Genomic DNA, 22,551 nt, shown 5'->3' on the forward strand with positions numbered 1-22,551 from the left:
TCTGATTAAAGATGGAACAGTCCAATTTTGAAAAAAGTTAACACATTATGCAACCTTACATCACAAATGCATTTGAGAAGTTTTTGCACCGCACAAGTAAAAGGGCGGGCGTATAAAAACAACACTAAATTCTTTGATAAGAGGCGCGTTCAAAATGAATGTTTCTGTTTAGAGAACAATTTAACTATGATATTTAACTTTTGAATTTAAAACTTTAATTCAAGCCATTATATAAAAATTATTTTATAAAAATCAACAGTACGTTCCCTACAGTGCAATGTAGAATAGAACGTATTATGAACGACTCCTTGGGCAAATATCACGACATCCTTACTCTTTGTGAGACTAATTTGAATGTTTCTATTGAAAACAACGATCAACACATGGAGGGTTATTTGCTCCCTTACCTTGTTCACGCATTTGCATTGTGTTGCTATTTTTCATCTATTGCACATGCCCCCAATCTTGAATCTCATTAATGTTCTTTTCATCTGCCTGCGTTTGTCTTTGCTACATTTCCTAGTTGTTATTTTTGTACTGTTCCCCCTTCTGACAATGCTTGCTCCTTTGCTAATGCTATATACCACATAATAATTGATAAGGCGTTGTAGCTTCATCCGTCAATCTCCATCTGCCATTTTGTTGACTACAATGCTTATCATTCTTCCTGGTTCCCTTATTCGAATTGCACAAATCTTGCTGGTGAAATTTGCCCTTTTCTTGGTTTCCACATTAAAAGGGTTGATATTTCATAAATTTCGCTTCTTTTATGAATTGAATTTATTAACTATTTTGTCTCATTTAATATTTTCATTATATTTTTATAAACATTTTTTTTTACTTGGCGCATCTTTATTTGTGTTAAACCATTTCGAAAAATATTAAACTTAGCTTAATAGTTTTAGTAAATGATTTTAAAATCGGATTGTTTTGTTTTCTAAGCATGTAACATTTTCAACGTAAAACAGAGGAACTCGTTCCATCCGTGGGTTATCGCCGTTGAGTAATCAAGCAACACTTCAATTGAATATAAGTTTTCTGTGTATATGTGCAGTCTTCATTCGTTTAACATCGCCTCTCATGTGTCTGTGGCCGTTGATCGTCCAGAATCGGTTCATCTGTTAACTGAAGACAAATAAAAATCTTATGAGACACAAGAAAAATTGTTGGCGATTTTAAAAGCTTTATTGAGGAGAAACATTCCTTCACAAGGGGAGAGACAAATATTAACTCTTTATAAAAGAATTGTTACAATTAATTCCTTTTTACTTCATTTTGTTACTTAAAAATTGGTCTACGAGCGGACAGTCTTGAGGAAATTCACTTAGATCCGCACATTGTGAGTATGTGTGGATCAGCTACCTCCTCGCCGAAAACTCCCCCCAAATTATAATCTCTTTCATACATGTGATCATTTCTTATGTATTCGACACCTGCGTCTCCTGCGTTTTGTCTAGGCAGCTGAACCCTGGACATCTGTATCAACCACGCCAGGTATATGGGGTTCATTTCCGTTCGCCACCAGGCCGTACCGATTTGTACATAATGTTACACTTCCAAAATTTATACAAGTCAACATACTCTCCATCTACTGACGCAGGGTCTCAATATCTAACAATTGGTTTATTAGTTTTTAAAATTTTTATTTTACTATGTTTTTGCCAGTTTAGGCATTGGTAAAGCGTAATCACGTTGACACACCAGTTCTCGTTAGATCACCGTAGTTAAACGACGTTGACCCTGACCAGTACTAAATAGACGGCCATTTAGAAATACCCGGCGCATTATTTACGGTGGTTCTGGATATTCCTTTATCAGTGACTTCAAGCGGTGCCTATTAAGGAGCGGTATGGTTGGAGATTGCGCAACATTAACTTCAGAATTATACGCATATCAACCCTTAAACAGGTGATCTATTGACTCACAAAACTGAACGGAGAACTACTACTTTTGAGTAAACTATACTTTTGAAAAAACTATATTTTTAAATAAACTATATTTTTGAGTAAACTATACGTTTAAATAAACTTTACTTTTAAATAAACTTTACTTTAAAATAAACTTTACTTTTAAATAAAATTTACTTTTGAATAAACTATACTTTTAAATAAAGTATGCGTTTGAATCAATTATACTTTTGAATAAACTATACTTTTGAATAAAATATACGTTTAAATAAACTATACGTTTAAATCAACTATAATTTAAAATAAACTATGCGTTGGAATTAACTATACGTTTGAATAAACTATACATTTGAATAAACTATTCTTTTAAACAAACTATACTTTTAAATAAACTATACTTTTAAATAAAGTATGCGTTTGAATAAACAATACGTTTGGATAAACTATACTCTTGAATAAACTATACTCTTGAATAAATTATATTTTGAATAAACTATATTTTGAATAAACTATACCTTTGTGTAAACTATACTTTTGAATAAACTATACTTTTGAGTAAATTATACTTTTGAATAAACCATACTTTTAAATAAACTATACGTTTAAATAAACTTTACTTTTAAATAAACTTTACTTTTAAATAAACTTTACTTTTAAATAATCTGTGCGTTTGAATAAACAATACGTTTGAATAAACTAAACTTAAAAAAAAACTATACTTTTGCATAAACTTTACTTTTGAAAAAACTATATTTTTAAATGAACTATATTTTTTTAGTAAACTTTACTTTTAAATAAACTTTACTTTTAAATAAACTATGTGTTTGAATAAACAATAAGTTTGAATAAACTATACTTTTGAATAAACTATACTTTTAAATAAACTATACTTTAAATAAAATATGCTTTGAATAAACTATACTTTTTATAAACTATACGTTTGAATAAACTATACGTTTGAGTAAACTGTACTTTTAAATAAACTTTACTTTTAAATAAACTTTACTTTTAAATAAACTATACTTTCAAATAAACTATGCGTTCGAATAAACGATACGTTTAAATAAACTATACTTTTGCATAAACAATACTTTGGAATAAGCTATACTATTGAATAAGCTATACTTCCCAATGAACTATAGTTCTGAATAAATTATACTTTTAAATAAATCATATCTGCATTCTAAACGTTTAGTGCCTCGAACATAATAGTATTAAACATCTGTATACATCGATTCAAAACACTTTCCAACTATTTTAACATAATCAGTATTATTGCTTTGGTTCTCTAGAGAATTTTGCAAGGTACATATTTACAAATAATGCCGGCAGAAAGAGCATAGCTCTATATTATTGCTTCGATTCAACACGGATTTAAAAACAAAACGAAACACACACACAAAAATAGATTTAAATTGTTTTGCGTGTAGAAACTGCACAACTATATTACTATTGTGTAGGTTAGTTAGAGATTTTTAAAAGGTAGACATTTCAGTTATGTCTTTGCCTGCAGACTCAATATCATTGCGACAGAAATAGACGTCAATACTTTCCATTTGTTACCATTCTATTGTTGACTTCTCAAAGTGTAAAGCATTATTTTTCGTAATTAGAATTCAGTTCTTTCGGTAATGTATATACTAGTGATGGAACGATTCTAATATTTTTTCCGAATCCGATACAATTACCGGTTCCGATTAAAAAACATCTCTTAATATTTAACAATAGAGTTTTTATTTGTTCTCAGTTAACATATGGACGCATGTTAAATATGCAAATATTTTCGCAAGCGTAAAATACACTTGTGGAAAATGATGTATAGATTTTAGTTTTATTGGTGGTTTTAAATCAACAAATGTTTGCCGTTCTATCATTATAACAAGCAGTGGGAGATTTTGCTTTAAACAAAATCAAATTAAAAAAAAAAAAAAAATTCAAAGAATCGTTTTTGGAAACAGAAAATAGGCACAAATTTTTCCGGGTTACACTGATATCTGGGGTTCTTATACCTGGGTTAGACTGTACATTAACACAGACTCTAATTTGGGACCAGCTAAAATGTCTTTTATCCGTTTTCCTTGTATACGGGTCTCTTATATCCGGGTTACACTGTATATATATATGTATATATATAATTATTATAGTAAAAAAATAATTATATATATATATATATATATATATATATATATATATATATATATATATATATACTATAACTTACTTTCGTAGTGATCAGAGATGGTCGTCTAGTTGAATTGCTTCTTTGCAAACGATGGGTTTATCAAGTTTGATTAATTTATGTGAAAATAGAGGGATCAAATAAAATGTTGTTTCCAAATAATAAGAAAAGGCGAAACATGAAACTCATAAATACATTGCTCGAATCAAACGCAGAAAAGAATCCATTAGACTCGAATCCAGTTTACAATCAATTTTTTTTTATCTCATAAGTGAAGAATAATCTTAAGAAAAAACTAATTTGAAGATATGGAATTTAAAAAAATATGAAAGTGTGAATAAATTTATTATTATTATTATCATTCATAACTATTAATTACATTATTTTTACCGTTTAACAATTTCATTTCTATTTCATTATACATATTGAAATCAATTGCGTCTCATTTTTGCCGTTTGAATTAAACGCTTTTACGTTGCAACATTACAAAATACTAAAAAACACAATCCTCTTCCACAAACTGTTAAAATGATTCACGTGAACTTTTTCGAACATGATTGCTAGGAATGAACGCTGTCTCCAGTTCTTTAAACGGTTTTCTTTTTCTTTTTCATTTCGATATTTTTTTTGTGACCAAGAGCGGAGATCCGCTTGAAATATAAAAAATAGCAATAAAAATATTAAATACAAAAAGTAACATCGTTTTTCAAACTTCAAAAAAACCCTCATAACCTTTAAATCACTATCCTAGAAGCATACGTGGACTTTTAACATACAGTGATGATCATATTTATTGGCACGGTAAAATAAAAGTTAAATTTTGTCTAATAAATTCTAAAAAAGGGATTAAATTAAAGAAAATAACAAAGTATATTATGTATTTTTAACTGGCCTTTCCGATGCAGCAATCGGATTTTAGAAAAAATAAATAACAAAGGAACAACAAACATAATTGCAAAAAACCCTTGTTCAAAATTATTGGCACGGCTTTGTTTTTCTTTTAGTATCAGTATAATATCAATCAATTTCCGGTTTACGTGCTTTCTGAACTTTTTTATAGCCATATTATGCTTGTTTAACGCTAATTCAGTGAATAATTTTTTTCAGATAATTTTTAGATAGCGATTTATTTAAACTATTATAAGTGACTAAATTATAATTTTCAATCGCCATGGTTAAAACTAAGGAACACAGCGAAGACGTCAGGAAGCTTATTGTAGCATGCCATACCAATGGGGAGGGCTATGATAAGATTTCAAAGAAGCTAAACCTTCCCAAATCCACTGTTAGAGCCATAATAAACAAGTTCAAATCGCAAGGCCACGTTATGAGTTTAGAGGGTAGAGGGAGAAAAAGGATTCTTTCCCCAAGAGATGAACGGAAAATTGTTCGACAAGTAAAACAAAACCCAAGGATCTCTGTTGGGGAGATTGTTGATGAACAGAGCACCTCTGGAGTGAATGTATCTCGACATACAGTTGGTAGAGTTTTGAAGAGAGCTGGTTTAAAAGCATGTCGTCCGAGAAAGACTCCCTTATTGAAGCCTATGCACCTGAAAGCAAGGCTAGCCTTTGCAAAACGTCATATTGATAAAGATGTTGCATTCTGGAAACGTGTTCTATGGACTGACGAAACGAAAATAGAGTTATTTGGCCATAATAAAGTGTCTTATATTTACAGAAAATCTGGCGAAGCTTTCCTGCCTAAGAACACCATACCCACAGTGAAGCACAGTGGAGGCAGTTTGATGTTTTGGGGATCCTTTGCGGCCTCTGGACCAGGGCGACTTGTTAAGGTCACAGGTAGCATAAAAAAGGAAGATTATGTTAAAATATTGGATGAAAACCTGAAAGACTCTGCTAAAGAGCTCTCACTTGGTCGTCGTTGGTGGTTCATGCAAGATAATGACCCAAAGCATTCGGCTAAACTGACTAAGAAATGGCTTGAGGACAATCATATTAATGTTTTGGAGTGGCCATCACAAAGCCCAGACCTTAATCCAATTGAAAATTTATGGAGAACATTAAAATTGAGGGTAATGCAAAGGAAGCCTAAGAATCTTATTCAATTGGAGGATTATTGTCAGGAAGAGTGGGCTAAAATTACTACTGAAGAGTGCAACAACTTGGTTGTAAACTATGAAAAGCGACTGAGGAAGGTAATCAAGGCCAAAGGCTATACAATTGATTATTAAATAAATCGTGCCAATAATTTTGAACAAGGGTTTTTTTGCAATTATGTTTGTTGTTCCTTTGTTATTTATTTTTTCTAAAATCCGATTGCTGCATCGGAAAGGCCAGTTAAAAATACATAATATACTTTGTTATTTTCTTTAATTTAATCCCTTTTTTAGAATTTATTAGACAAAATTTAACTTTTATTTTACCGTGCCAATAAATATGATCATCACTGTATATGTATATTGAAGTCGTAAAAAATTTTGTCTACCTTGGGAGTGCCTTATCAAATGATGGCTCTCTTAATGCGGAAATAAGACAGAGAATCAGCAAGGCATCTAATGCTTTTGGAAGGCTACAAGATAGAGTCTGGTCTGACGGTGATCTGACTCTGACAACTAAAATTTCAGTATATCAAGCATGTGTAGTACCATCCCTACTCTACGCATCTGAAACTTGGACCTTGTACCGGACACATATAGAATTGCTCGAGAGGTTCCATCAGCACTGCCTTAGACACATTCTTGGTTTAAAGTGGTATAGCTTTATCCCTGATACATATGTCTTAAAAAAGGTCAAAACAACCAGTATTGCTACCATTGTTATTAAGAACCAGTTGCGTTGGGCGGGTCATCTCATCCGGTTTGAAGACTATCGTCTCCCAAAACAATTGTTCTATGGTGAGCTCTTTCTTGGAAAAAGACCCCAGCACAAGCCCAAAAAACGTTTTCGTGATAGCATCACGAGTCTGGTGAGCTTTCATATTCCTGTTGACAGTTGGGAGTCCCTAGCGTATGATCGCAAGCAATGGAGGACACTGATATACAGGGGTGCAGAACACTATGAAGCAGCCAAAATAGACCGAGAGAAGCTTAAGAGAGCATGTAGGAAATGCCAAACCTTGCCGCCCAACCATGGAGATCTCTGGATCTGTAAGGTGTGTGATCGGGCTCTGTTGTCGAAGGCAGGTTTGGTTAATCACATGAAAGCCCACGATAATACAGGTTCCGCTGCTGTTAGTCTCATACAACTCAGTGAGCGTTTTCAGTGTCATGTCTGTTTGAGGGTGTGAAAGTCGCTGGCAGGGCTAAAAAGTCATATTCGGGCACATGGACTTTTAGTGACTGAGGGAGTGGCTCTCGTCTGACAAGACGTTGCAATCATCATATATATATATATATATATATATATATATATATATATATATATATATATATATATATATATATATATATAGAGAGAGAGAGAGAGAGAGATAGAGAGAATAAAAAGGAACAAACCGTATTATGTATTCATCAACGTTTCGTCTTTATTTCGAGACTTCCTCTGGATGAATGAGATTAAGAAACAAAAAATACCAGTACAAAATATTTGAAAATGTTTCACGTGCACAGTGTGACGAGGTTCTATTTTAGAGAAACGGAAAAAAGACGTTGGAAATTCAAAAAGGAGGGCGCTGTTAAAGAGAAGGAAATTTTAGTGACGTCATATAGTCGTTAATATAATTTTAAAACTATGAACGCAAGTTAATATTCTTATTCGGAAAAAGATATATCTGTTGAAATTCAAATATAAGTTTGTAACAGAAATGAAATAAACCGCGCCGGAGACTTCTTGAATCTGCGCTTATCGCAATTTCAAGCACCATTAAACAACGTGGAGGTTTCTATAACATAGCGCCATTAATAAGTAAACTTTTATTAAAAGAACATTATTTAACTGTAGACACAGGTTAACTTTCTCACACCATTCAAACACCCACTGTAATAATTAACACATAATCTCAATCAATAAATTATATAAAAAACACTCATTTCATTTCTGTTACAAACTTATATTTGAATTTCAACAGATATCTTTTTCCGAATAAGAATATTAACTTGCGTTCATAGTTTTAAAATTACATTAACGACTATATGACGTCACTAAAATTTCCTTCTCTTTAACAGCACCAGCCCTCCCCCTCCTTTTTGAATTTCCAACATCTTTTTTCCGTTTCTCTGAAATAGAACCTCGTCACACTGTGCACGTAAAACATTTTCAAATATTTTGTACTGGTATTTTTTGTTTCTTAATCTCATTCATCCAGACGAAGTCTCGAAATAAAGACGAAACGTTGGTGAACACATAATACGGTTTGTTCCTTTTTATTTTCTCTATTTTGTCGGAATACTATTTCCATTATTTTCATCATATATATATATATATATATATATATATATATATATATATATATATATATATATACTAGCAAATGTACCCGTCGTTGACTGGGTTCAAAAACAGCCTACAGAAAATGGACTCTGATTTATTAAAGTATGATAGGTTATGAAGAAGAAATGGTTGTAAAGAGATAGTTTCGAATTTGGGGGTATCAAAACCACAGCAAAATATGATGAAAGTAAAAATAAAATAGATAAACCCCATAATTTATTATACCATACCTTTTCACACTGAAACACTTATTACAATATTCTGTGGATCTATATTAAAAACCCTTGTTAAACTTTGTGACATATTTCTATTCTATGGAGGTCAGGTGCGAACGAACACCCAATAATTTTATTATATCATATTTCTTCAAACTAAAACATAATTATCAAAGTATACTTACGCAGATAGATATGAAAAGTCTTTATTAAAGTTTATGCCTATTTCCATTCTATGGAGGCCAGGCGCGAACGCAGACCCCAGAATTTTATTATACCATCCCTATTTATGTTAAAACATACTTATCAAAGTATTATTATGTACATCTATATAAAAACACTTGTAAACGCGTTTTTTAATTTTTTAATTTTTTATTTCCATACTTTGTAGACAAGGCGCATACGCAGACCCCACAATTTTAATGAATCATCATTATGTCAGATCAAACATACCCATTCATGTGTCTCGATATATATTCTATCATTATGTGATCAGTTTTCTGTAATAGTCAACCATATAGGAGCCTATTCGTGACCAGACACACACAGAGACGTTCAGCTTTATATATATATATATATATATATATATATATATATATATATATATATATATATATATATATACTTACGGTTGTAGCAAAAATATATGCTTCGAATATTAAATAAAGTGTTTTTGTTTTAAATTGCTACAATTAATTAAACCCAATAAAAATGGATTTCACTTTCAGGACATTTCTGAAATGGAATACGTACATCAAGTCTGTTGCCAAGGTCGCTGGAAAGATGGTAGGATCCTTCTACCGCTCCAGAAGATATCTCACTACTGATGCAATTCTCTATCTATATAAAAGCCAAGTACGTCCAAGGATGGAATACTGTTGCCATATCTGGGCAGGAGCTGCCCAAAACAGCCTATCATGTCTTGACAGAGTACAAAATAGACTTCGTGGTTTAGTGGGGGATGCCCTTTTCTCTACCCTGCAACCCCTCTCCCACAGAAGAGACGTTGCGAGCCTATCCTTGTTTTATCGTTATTTTCATGGCAGGTGCTCCTCTGAACTCCAATCCCTGGTCCCCCCTCGCCAATCTTTCACGAAAAACACCCGTCTAGCTGAATCCACTGTGAAAAATTTCCCCCACTCTATATCTGTGCCTAAATCAAAACGCGGATTCCATGAACAAAGCTTCTTTCTTAGAACTGCACGCCTGTGGAACTCTGTTCCGTCTGCCTGCTTCCCTCCGGACTACAACTTGGATGTCTTCAAGTCCAATGTTAAGACATTCCTAATGAACCGCCCCCCTAATTGAACACTTCATCAAATCTCCACACTAACGTAATGTACTTGCAATAACCCTTATCCCTGAGTGGCTTCCGGGCCTTGATAAGTGGTGATCACTGTGTAAAAAAAAAAAAAGGACATACATATCGTTAGTAAACATTCCAAAGGCACAGACATATTTATGTCCTATCCATAGCATTTTGTTACTGATATGGAGAGTCTTACACGTATTTCATTGAATGGTAGAAATTCACCAAAAAATTCGTCAAAGACAAATTTAAATTCCTCAAAAAACAAAGCAAAAAAAAAACAAAAAAAAACAAAAAAACAAACAAACAAAAAACACCCCCCCCCAAAAAAAACGCAGTTTTATTTGCTTGGATTGACAAGGATAAATGGCGGAAAAAGGAAATAAGAATTTTTGAAATTAATAAGAATAAAAAATCTGACTTATAGGTTATGCAGAAGCCATGCTAGAAAAAAGCACTTTGAACTTAGGTCCCTTGAGGAGAGTTAATACATATAAATCGCCATATTTGAATTTATTGTGTTCTAAGTTTATTTTCAAATTTTCGTACTTAAGTTTTAAAAGGAAAAGAAAATTCGATCAATAAGTCTTATTATTCGTAAAATATTAATAATAATAAGTCTTATTATTCGTAAAATATTAATAATAAAAAACTTTCTGCAAAACCTATAAGTTATACCTCTCCTCTATTTTATACAGATCTGCCCAAACTATCTTCAGAAACATTTTGTTAACAGATTCATACCTAACGACAGTTATAGAAAAGTGCATTTGATTCCGTCTATTAGGTTATCCGAAATCAATGTTTGTTGGTTTTACTCCTTTTCTTTCTCATCTCCTTTTTCCGTTTTTTTTTTAAATTTTAATTTTTCCCTTTAAATTACCTTTTTATTCACTTGTAATACTATCTGCTACGCGAAAACGTATTTATTAGTTTAATAGGTTTTGAACACGTGAGAATAAACATCTAAACGATACATTGAATGAATAAAGCGCTTTTCAGATAGTCTTTGCTTTTCACCTCAATCTCTCAAATTTTATATTATTAAATGAAAGAAAGAAAAATAAAGGTTATATAGTATTATGGGCTGAAGCAGGAGGACAGACTGTGTCTCATTCAACGCAGCCGAAAATACATTCTTCCTTTTACATTATACATTCGTAACATTGACATTGTTTGTCACGCATCGACGCTGGAAATTAACTCTTAAAATAACGACGAGTTATTGATACACACGATATATAGTCAGTTTTTTTATGTGACTATGTAAATGCTGAAATCTCTTTTCATACAAAGTCAATATTAAATTCTGTCGGACATGTTCTTCAATATTGTATTTCTAATCAATTTTATTTGAAACACATTTAATCGGATTTTACGTTTTATTTCTGCTTACTGGTATTAAGCGAAGTGAAAGGAGTTTTCTTGCACAGTTCAATGTACGACCGCCACCAACTCATTTAGAAGCGGAACAATTTTACTAACAGCCATATTTAGCTATGAACCATTATTTGATCTCTACTTTAAATGAAAATGATACTATCATGGCGCAGTGGATAAAGTACTTGGTTAATTAAGTTGTAAAATTCCGAAAAATCCAAATAATATATATACTTTCTATTCAATATAAATTTAGAATTTTAATAAGCAGTTATAAATTTAATAAGCATTTGTAAACTGAAAAACAAGTGACGCCCGAGAAATCTGATCATACTATTACAAAACTATAACGAATTACTGTTAAGATAGCGTTTTAATCTTTATTCATAACATGATAAATAGTTTTAATTTTTTAATAAATGTATGCAGATTTTTATAGTTATTTTATAAACTAAAACACTATAATGTATAGTTTGTTATTTCGTTCATTTCAGTAGTAGTAATAATAATAATAATAATAATAATAATAATAATAATAATAATAATAATAATAATAATAATAATAATCACCACCACCACCACCACCACCACCAGCAACAACAACTGCGGGCCAGACAAACTGGTGCAAAGGCAAAATATGAAACACTACATGGAACCAAGAACACTGAAACCGTATATCTATGTTCTCCAACCCAACCCTACCCCTATGACCACATCACTGACCCCCCCCCAAACGAAACCAAATAACGAAGTAGAGACAAGGAGGAAGTAAAGACCGATGAACTGACCAGATCTCAGCCGAATAAATGCGAAGAGAACTGGGCCTTGGAGAGGCTTATTGCCACTCAAATCCCAGCAAAGACCAATAGAAGTCAATGTTATCGCAAGAGGTGGAGAATACTGGAAACCTGGGGAGACTTGTTGTCATTCAGCTTCCAGGGAATACCACAGACTATTTTCAGGGAAAGATCTCTGAAGACCTGTGTGAAAGCTCCTTTTGATTTTGAGCCAATAATAATCGTTTAAATAGCTCTTTTATTGATGTATTAATTAATTTTTCTTTAAAATAAAATAGAATTTAAAAAATAAAATTTAAATACCATAGTATCTTTTGGGAAATCTAATAAAAACAAGTGAAGCATGCATGGTCCCCTGTGAGCTCACAGTGAACGAGGCATAAAAACATGAATAACTTCAGCATATGCTCTCCCATTTAACCCCCAAAAGTCCCCAGGGGACGTCAAATCCTGGTGTAAATGAACAAAAGGTGCAGTTTTAGGCTTTAACATATGTAAATTTGAGTTCTGCACCATGCAAAACTGCTAAGTAGACATACACAGAAAATTTTGGACAAATATGATAAAATAGTACCAAAAATGAAGTGTTTTTATTAGCCCTAAAAGAGCCCCTGGGATACACCCAAGAGTTATCACGAAATATAGAGAAACAAAATTATATAGATATGCGTTAGTTACAACTTTTCAGAAAGCATAAGATTTTTTTTAATAAACACAAAAATGTAAATTTTAGCCATTTTAACCCGAAAAGCACTCCTAAAGGGGACAACCGGAGTTTTCCCAGAAAATCCGTTCTGTTACTTTTTTTTTTTTTTACTTATATCATGTTTAATGTTTGGGCAAAATTTTAAAAAATTCCAAAGCGTAGTTATTGAGAAAGTGCGGACAGAAAAACGGTCGAGGGTGAATTTACAGGTCCACTCTCTTTTTGTCGGGGGACCCATAATGAAAATAATGCAAAAAAAAAGAAAAAAAAGAAGAATGCCTGGCAACGTCGAGTATGTATAGCTAGTTTATATATATATATATATATATATATATATATATATATATATATATATATATATATATATATATATATATATATATATAGTATCGGCCATAATATAAAGAACGGAAAAAAATTTACAATTATTCATGTATATTTCAAAAATTAGTGCATGGATTTTTCTGAAATACTCAGAATAAACAAATAGAACCAATGTGTATAAACTAGTACAAAAAAATACGATTCAATATTGAGAAATATTTTAGTTTAAAATTATATCTGTGGATTTATCCTGGCCAAAAGTTAAGGAACGAAATAGAAAATAGCTAGTTTTTAATATTGGAACTTCTGATAAGCACAACAAAGAAAAATGGCGTCACCGACTCGCAAAACTCTGTCTCTCCAAGAAAAAAAAATTAATTTTAGACAATTACAAAGAAAAGAAATCAATTTCAACAATTTCTAATATCGTTCGAAGATCAAAAAGTGTTGTTCATCGTGTGATAGCTCCATATAAGAATAAAAATACATTAGAAGCATCCCCTAAAACCAGCAGACCCCCTAAAACGTCTCAAAGAGAAGATAGGATTATGGTAAGGCAGGCTCTTAGTGACCGATTCAAATCCGCAACATCAATTTCTCGTGATTTTAATGAACAGACTGGGAAAAATATGTCTAGAAAAACTGTTTCTCGGCGGTTAGCAGCTGCCGGATTGCATGCCAGGGTGCCAGTATCTAAACCCTTGATTTCCAAGAAGAACCAAAATAGCCGTTTGAAGTTTGCCCATGAGCATGTCGTCTGGACTGATGACCAATGGGCTATGGTTCACTTCAGCGATGAATCCAAGTTTAATTTGTTTGGATCTGATGGAAAGAAGCATGTACGGCGTAAAGCAGGTGAACGATTATCCTCCAAATGTGTTAAAAAGACACTTAAATTTGGAGGGGGAAGTGTAATGGTTTGGGGTATGATATCCTCGGAAGGAGTTGGCCCTCTAGTTCGAATCTATAATAGGGTAAATGCTGAGACTTCTAAGCAGCTCCTTCAACAACATGTCATTGAGGGCTTACGCCTTTCACCTAATCAGCCAAGCATTTTTATGCAAGATAACGCCCCTTGCCATAAAGCTAAAAAAGTGATAAGTTACCTCGAGGAAGAAGAAATAAGTAATGGACTGGCCAGCGCAGAGTCCGGATCTGAATCCGATAGAAAATATTTGGAAAATGATTGGAGAAAGAGCACAGACGAGGAATCCCCAAAATCAAAATCATTTGTGGGATTTATTGAAGGAAGAGTGGGAAAAGATAAATCCTGAATTTTGCAAGAAACTAATCCAGTCTTGTGGTCGAAGATGCAGTGAGGTCATAAAGAATAAAGGGATGTTCACTAAATATTGAATTAATTTATTTTTTAAAACATTTGCATTAAAAAAAACATATAGTTTCTATTTCGTTCCTTAACTTTTGGCCAGGATAAATCCACAGATATAATTTAAAACTAAAATATTTCTCAGTATTGAATCATAATTTTATTTTATTTTTTGGTACTAGTTTATACATATTGGTTCTATTTGTTTATTCTGAGTATTTCAGAAAAATCCATGCACTAATTTTTTAAATATATATGAATAATTGTAATTTTTTTTCCGTTCCTTATATTATGGCCGATACTATATATATATATATATATATATATATATATATATATATATATATATATATATTAGCAGAAGTACCCATCGTTGACTGGGTTCAAAAACAGCCTACAGAAAATGGACTGTGATTGATGAAAGTATGATAGGTTATGAAAAGGAGGGGGTTGTAAAGAGATAGGTTTTCATACTAAAAAATATTACCCTAAGCAAAATATGATGAAAGTAAAGATAATTTTCGCGAAAATATATATTTTTATATCAACTTTGTTTCCATTCGTAGCCAAGAGTGACCAACAAAATGGTGTTTCCTTACAAAGAGATAATGTTATATATATATAATAATATAAATATACAAGAAATAAATGTTACCATAGTCAATAAAAGTTACTGTTATGGTAGAAAAGTTCATTGGTTTGTATTTTAAAGTAGTTTGTAAAAAAAACTTTTTTTTTAATTCACGAACCGGTTAAAAAAAAATAAAAATGGCAGCGACTTTGAAATGGAGAGCAACGTTTTCAATTTGAAGGAGTGACACCTGAGTATTCTGTGTTAACAATTTAAGAGAGTTCCATCAATGTAAAGCATATTTATAAACATATTTTAATTTTGTACGTGAGGAATATTCGATTGTGGCATGTGTAGTTTATATAAAAATTAATTTAAGTAGTTATCGCCTCAAATTTCGTTTTAATTTCGGTTCGCTGAAATTATTTCAAGTAAAGAGCATTAAAAACTATTAAAAAAACATGAACTGGACTTTTATTGACTATAGTAACAATTATTTCTTGTATATTTATTTTTTCGGGTAGTCGTTTGTAGGCTTTTCTGCTAAACACTCTTACTAAATAATATCGACGAAATATCGAAAAACAAAGAAACAAAAACAGTTTTGAAAAATAGTGAAGATTTACTTACTTTAGTAAAATAATCCAAAACAGCAAAATGGGATATTAAAAAAGTAAACACGTAATTACTTCAGTTTTTTAAAGCAAAGAATCGATATAAATATGAATAAGAAGAAGATGGCGACCTTTTCAAGCAGAACAGCTTCGTTTCAGTTTTACAGTATTGGACGGTGTAGTATTGCGCCGTCGGATTCAGGGTTGTACTATTGTAATGTAAAGAACACGCAGAAAGGGTTGTAATCAACTGAATTTCTTCTAGTACACTGCCGTAAAAAGCTTAAACAGATATATGAATAAAAATAAAAAGGTTATGCAAATGTTTTTAAAAAGACACGTAATCACGTGAGTAGGATTTTTTCCTTCTTTTGACACGATAACAAGTAACGTTCTTATTTTTTATTATTTATCTATTTATCTATTTTCGAAAGAGTGCCACGTGCAGGTGGAGAAGGAAAAAACAGAGTTATGCAAAATTTGTGTCGAGAATTGTCTAAAATTCCGACTTTTGTTTTTGGCTTTCACTTTAATAAAGAACGTGAATTTATGAGGTGAATTTATTCGACACAATATGATTCAACTAAAAAAAAATAAATAAAAGCTAACGTGAATTAAGATTAAAGTTAAGGTGATATTGTGGACCCCTTTAAAAAACCTTGTTAAACTTTGTGACATATTTACATTCTATGTAGGTCAGGCACGAACGAACAGCCAATAATTTTATTATACCATATTTCTCCAAACTGAAACATAATTATCAAAGTATACTTACGCAAATAGATATGAAAAGTCTTTGTTAAAGTTTGTGCCATATTTCCATGGAGTACAGGCGTGAACGCAGATCCCACAATTTTATTATACCATCCCTATTTAAGTTGAAACATACTTATCAAAGTATTCTTATGTACATCTATATCAAAAACACTTGTAAACGATTTTTTTTCATTTTTTTTTATTTCCATACTTTGGAGGCCAGGCGCGAACGCAGACCCCACAATTTTTATGAGCCACCATTCTTCCAGATCAAACATATCCATTCCTGATCCTCGATGCATCTTCTATCATTATATGTAGTCAGTTTTTTAAATAGTCAATTATATAGGAGAGTATTCATGACCACACACACACACATAGAACATCTGATGACCGAGAATGATCAAGAGAGAGAGAGAGAGAGAAAACTAGAGAGAGAGAGAGAGAGAGAGAGAGAGAGAGAGAGAAAGAGAGGGAGAGAGAGAACTAGAGAGAGAGAGAGAGGAAGAGAGAGAGAGAGAGGGACACACACACACACACACACGCACACACATGCACATACAGAGAAAGAGAGAAAACCGTACGCACAGGTCTATTAAACTGAAAAACCAAACTATACCATTTTAATGTTCCACTTAAAAACTTAATAAGTTCTTGAAAAAAAAAAAAGACAAAAACATACTCAACTGATTAAAAGTTGTTAAAGTCGGAATTAATTTGATTTCGTTTCGAACAAGAACGTTGATGCAAGCTACTCCAAACACTTATCGCCATTTGTTATTTTTGTTTCATTGTTTAGGATTGTAGTATTGCCTTGTTTAACGTAATATAATTACCGACTTTCACATTCAATTGAATAAAAAGCTTTTTAGTGATGCAAATTGTTCCTTTTATGTCCTTAGTTTTACTAAAAAGTTGCACAGATTGCATTCATCAACATTTTCAATTAAACCAATCCATATCAACAAAATATATAATCATCTTCTCAAAGAATATATCTTTAACAAAGCAAAACTTATCAATAAGAAAAGCTCAGCAGAGTTAAGAGGAGAAAATCTAATTATTAATACGACAGCGTTTTATTTTGTGTGTCACGCTTACACCTTTTTTTTCCGAATGACAATCATTTAAGTGCTATGATCTTCCATTTCTAGTAATAAATAATTTTACGAAAAATTCTTCACAAAATTTGGTTTCAGTTTCGATTATAGCTGGTAGCACTCACTTTCTTATAAATAATTTTACTAAGAATTCTTCATAAGTCGTCGTTGACTGGGTTCAAAAACAGCCTACAGAAAATGGACTCTGATTTATGAAAGTATGATAGGTTATGAAAAGGAAGGGTTCTAAAGAGACAGGTTCGAATTTGGGGGTATCAAAACCACAGCAAAATATGATGAAAGTAAAAATAAAATAGATAACCCCCATAATTTATTATACCATACCTGTTCACACTAAAACACTTATCACAATATTCTGTGGATCTATATTAAAAAAACCTTATTAAACTTTGTGACATATTTCTATTCTATGGAGGTCGGGCGCGAACGAACACCCAATAATTTTATTATACCATATTTCTTCAAACCGGAACATAATTATCAAAGTATACTTACGCAGATAGATATGAAAAGTCTCTATTAAAGTTTTTGCCTATTTCCATTCTATGGAGGCCAGGCGCGACCGCAGACCCCACAATTTTATTATACCATCCCTATTTAAGTTAAAACATACTTATCAAAGTATTATTATGTACATCTATATAAAAACACTTGTAAACGCTTTTTTTAAATTTAAATTTTTTTTATTTCCATACTTTGTAGACAAGGCGCGTATGCCGACCCCACAATTTTAATGAATCATCATTATGTCAGATCATACATACCCATTCCTGTGTCTCGATACATCTTCTATCATTATATGTGATCAGTTTTCTATAATAGTCAACAATATAGGAGCCTATTCGTGACCAGATATACACACAGATGTTCAGCTTTATTTTTTTTATTTTTTATTTTTTTTTTACACAGTGATCACCACTTATCAAGGCCCGGAAGCCACTCAGGAATAAGGGTTATTGCAAGTACATTACGTTAGTGTGGAGATTTGATGAAGTGTTTACTTAAGGGGGCGGTTCATTAGGAATTTGTTAACATTGGACTTGAAGACATCCAAGTTGTAGTCCGGTGGGAAGCAGGCAGACGGAACAGAGTTCCACAGGCGTGCAGTTCTAAGAAAGAAGCTTTGTTAATGGAATCCGCGTTTTGATTTAGGCACAGATATAGAGTGGGGGAAATTTTTCACAGTGGATTCAGCTAGACGGGTGTTTTTCATGAAAGATTGGCGAGGGGGGACCAGAGATTGGAGTTCAGACGAGCACCTGCCATGAAAATAATGATAAAACAAGGATAGGCTCGCAACGTCTCTTCTGTGGGAGAGAGGTTGCAGGGTAGAGAAAAGGGCATCCCCCACTAAGCCACAAAGTCTATTTTGTACTCTGTCAAGGCATGATAGGCTGTTTTTAGCAGCTCCTGCCCAGATATGGCAACAGTATTCCATCCTTGGACGTACTTGGCTTTTATATAGATAGAGAATTGCATCAGTAGTGAGATATCTTCTGGAGCGGTAGAAGGATCCCACCATCTTTCCAGCGACCTTGGCAACAGATTTGATGTACGTATCCCATTTCAGATCAGGAGTAAAGGTCAAACCCAAAAGCTTGTCAAAACACGGGGCCTCACCCAGACGAGAGCCATCCATCACAATTGATGCCAGATGGGGATCAGAGCGTTGATGATGTAAGGATAGGAGTTTGGTTTTGGATGCATTAAAGGTAACCAGCCACATCTTCCCCCACTGAACCACATGCTCGAGATCAGAGGAGAGAGAATCAGAGAGAACTTTGTCATTTACAGCCTTTATATATATATATATATATATATATATATATATATATATATATATATATATATATATATATATATATATAGTAGAAATGGTAATTAATAAAAACCTGGAGAAAGTGCTCAATACTGTTGTAGAGCAAATATGCGTTTTATTTTTTATTACCATATTTTTCTGTTTAGTTACATTATTGTTTCAGCTACGCGACCGTTTTTTTTGCCGTCGTGTAGCCTCCTCAGACTTTTACAGAAATGTTCGTTTATGGTGGAATGAAAGAGTGAATGATGTCAGGGGAGTGGTGCGAAAAAAGCGGAAAAAGAAGAAGGGAAGAGAAGGAAGGTGGGAGGGGGTTCTTGGTGGGTCGGTAGTGTTTTTAGTTTTAGTTCAGAAATATTTAAAGTAAACCTCCTCTTCTTACCCCTACATATCTCCCTCCCCTATGTCCTTAGTCACACCAGAGATGAACTTCCCAGATCCCCCACAACCACCTAATATTCCTTTCAAGCATTATGTCGTTTGAAAATTTTCAAAACCAGCATTTCTTCAGACTTTATGAATAAACACACTTTTGGCAATGGAGCATTTTTTGAAGAGAAGGAAGGAAGGGGAATCCCTAACTAGAAAGGCGTGTGAGAAACATCTACCTTTCTTGTGAGCCTATTCGTGACCAGATACACACACAGACGTTCAGCTTTATATATATATATATATATATATATATATATATATATATATATATATATATATATATGTATATATATATGTATATGTATATGTATATATACATATGTATATATATATGTATATGTATATATATATATATATTTATATGTATATATATATGTATATGTATATATATTAATATATATTTTATGAATTTTCCGTAACCACAACAAAGGTAGATGGTTCTCGCACGCCTTTTTGAAAATTTTCAAACGACATAATGCTTGAAATTGTCGAACTGGACATGGAAACAATTGTAACGTAAATTAAAATAAACTTTTTGTTGCCACCAACACCTTGTTTTGAAGTCTTGTTTTTGCTTACACAGTATATTAATGCTCAATTATAAAATTTGATAATTTTGTAGATTACTCTTTAAGCTAACCATTTTTGGCTTAAAACTCATTGGTATATGAAAATTTACTGAATTTCACGAACTCAGCATAATTACATATAAGTCTATACTGCTCCTTATTGTGAGCTGAAAAAATACACCAGTACATACAACATGTTTTCAAAAAAAGGAAATCACTTTCTTACCGAAGAGCATAGCAATTCCAGGACACAAGCAATACTCAATGAACATGATCCAGGCGGTAAAGGATTTCACTAAAAGAATCAGATGGAAGTTATATCACCACACTTTGAAAAATACTGAGGACAACAACATCACCGCCGCTTTGGACAAAGGAATGAATGGAAACCCTTCAGAGGAGGACAGCATGAACAACTGCAAACTGTACCAGATAAAAACCAGAAAATGCCCACCACAGATACAATCCTTGGAACGTTTTGAGCTGGACTTGATAAATATGGTAAAGGGTTTAAAAGTTAAAAAAAAAAAACATGAATATTTAAACCCTAAGCTAAAAAAACAATAATAAGACCTTCAAAAAAATAATGGACAACCCTAACCTTATGGTCCCAGCAGATAAAACCATGAATATTTACAGCATGAATGTTCAAACTTATAATAACCAATACAAGAAATCAACTGAAGAGGATCTATTTAGAATCAACCTGTTAGCATTAAAAATATGTGAGAAAATGCACATCCAAGACAAAATAGAGGTCTACACTCCACTTAACCCTCGGTTTCTATTGAATGACCACAAACCGGACTTCAATAATAAACCCAGTATTAGACTTATAGCCCCATGCGCATCCGACATAGGTAATATCAGTAAAAAGATACTAGACAGAATCATACCAATCTTAAAATCCAAAATCAAGCACAACCTCTGGATCTCTTCAGGGGAAGTAATCAAGTGGTTTGACAAGATCCCTAAAAAAACCCAAAAGCAAATTTATCATGTTCGACATAGATGCGTACTGCCCTTCCATTTCCCCTGCACTATTTAAGAAAGTACTTAAACTAGCAGAAGATGAAACTGACTTAACAAAGTTAGAAATTGGAATTATAAAAATAGCCAGGAAAACCTTAATCAGATATAACGGCGAATGTGGACTAGAAAAGATAGAAAGGGCCATTTTGACATTACAATTACTCCTCGTAGGTCACTGACTTGGTTGGTCTCTACTTACTAAAGGAGATAGACAAGACAATCCCAGGCTTAAATGGGGGACTTTATAGGGACGACGCACTTTTCATAGTCAATTCTAGCGACCGTATTACGGAAAAATCAAGAAAGAACATCAGAATTTTTTTTAAGGAACATGGATTAGAGATAACAATGGACAGCAATTGCAAAATAGTTAATTTTCTGGACGTTACCCTCAACCTAAAAAATAGTACATACGAACATTATCACAAACCTAACCAGAAAACTTTCTACATAGATTACCGATCGAACCATCCGAAATGCATGAAGAAAGCGCTGATCCCCAACGTTTCTAAAAGAATTTCAGAACTTTCCAAGAATGAGAATCTCTTTGAAAAAAAAACAAAAAACAAGGAATACTACAATGAGGCCCGTAGGAGATCAGGATACAACGGAAAAATTGAATATAATAGTAAGAAAAATAGTAACTACAAACCCAGCTGTGTAATCTCATACAACATCGCAATGGGAGCTAGAAAAAACCCAAAGATTAATAAGGGAAACGTTGAAAACGATCAAAAGAATAAGAACGGTGGGGGAAATAATAACAGCAGAATAGGGAAGGATGAGGGTGGCACCATTAATAAGAAAAATAACGAGCACATAAAAAATAATATACCTAAGTAGAATAACAATGAATCTTAAAACATTAAGTAACAATAAATAGATTAGAATACTTCACCCGCAATATTATACGAGGATTTTTTTATATATATCTGTAATACACCCATTTTATTTACGCTCGTATTCATTTAAACTATGAAACTAAAAGGGTCCTAAATCCGAGCACAAATATAACGATAATCTATAAACATTACCTGCCACTAATACGAAACTAAAACTAACCGTAACATTTTTGCAAGGTTGTTACGACCATAATATCGAA

At 32.6% G+C, this 22,551-nt stretch overlaps 1 long non-coding RNA gene across 1 annotated transcript in view; it reads right to left on the minus strand.

The window, feature by feature from the left end:
- Positions 1 to 756: 756 nt before the first annotated feature.
- Positions 757 to 22,551, minus strand: part of LOC145285024 (uncharacterized) — a 168,771-nt gene continuing 146,976 nt past the window's right edge. Inside the window, exon 3 of the long non-coding RNA XR_013868932.1 lies at positions 757 to 1,125. This is a non-coding gene — a long non-coding RNA (uncharacterized LOC145285024). The remainder of the gene's footprint in view (positions 1,126 to 22,551) is intronic.

Source organism: Euprymna scolopes, chromosome 9 (assembly GCF_053919585.1).
Source record: "Euprymna scolopes isolate OS-2025 chromosome 9, ASM5391958v1, whole genome shotgun sequence".
NCBI classification, from domain to species: domain Eukaryota; kingdom Metazoa; phylum Mollusca; class Cephalopoda; order Sepiida; family Sepiolidae; genus Euprymna; species Euprymna scolopes.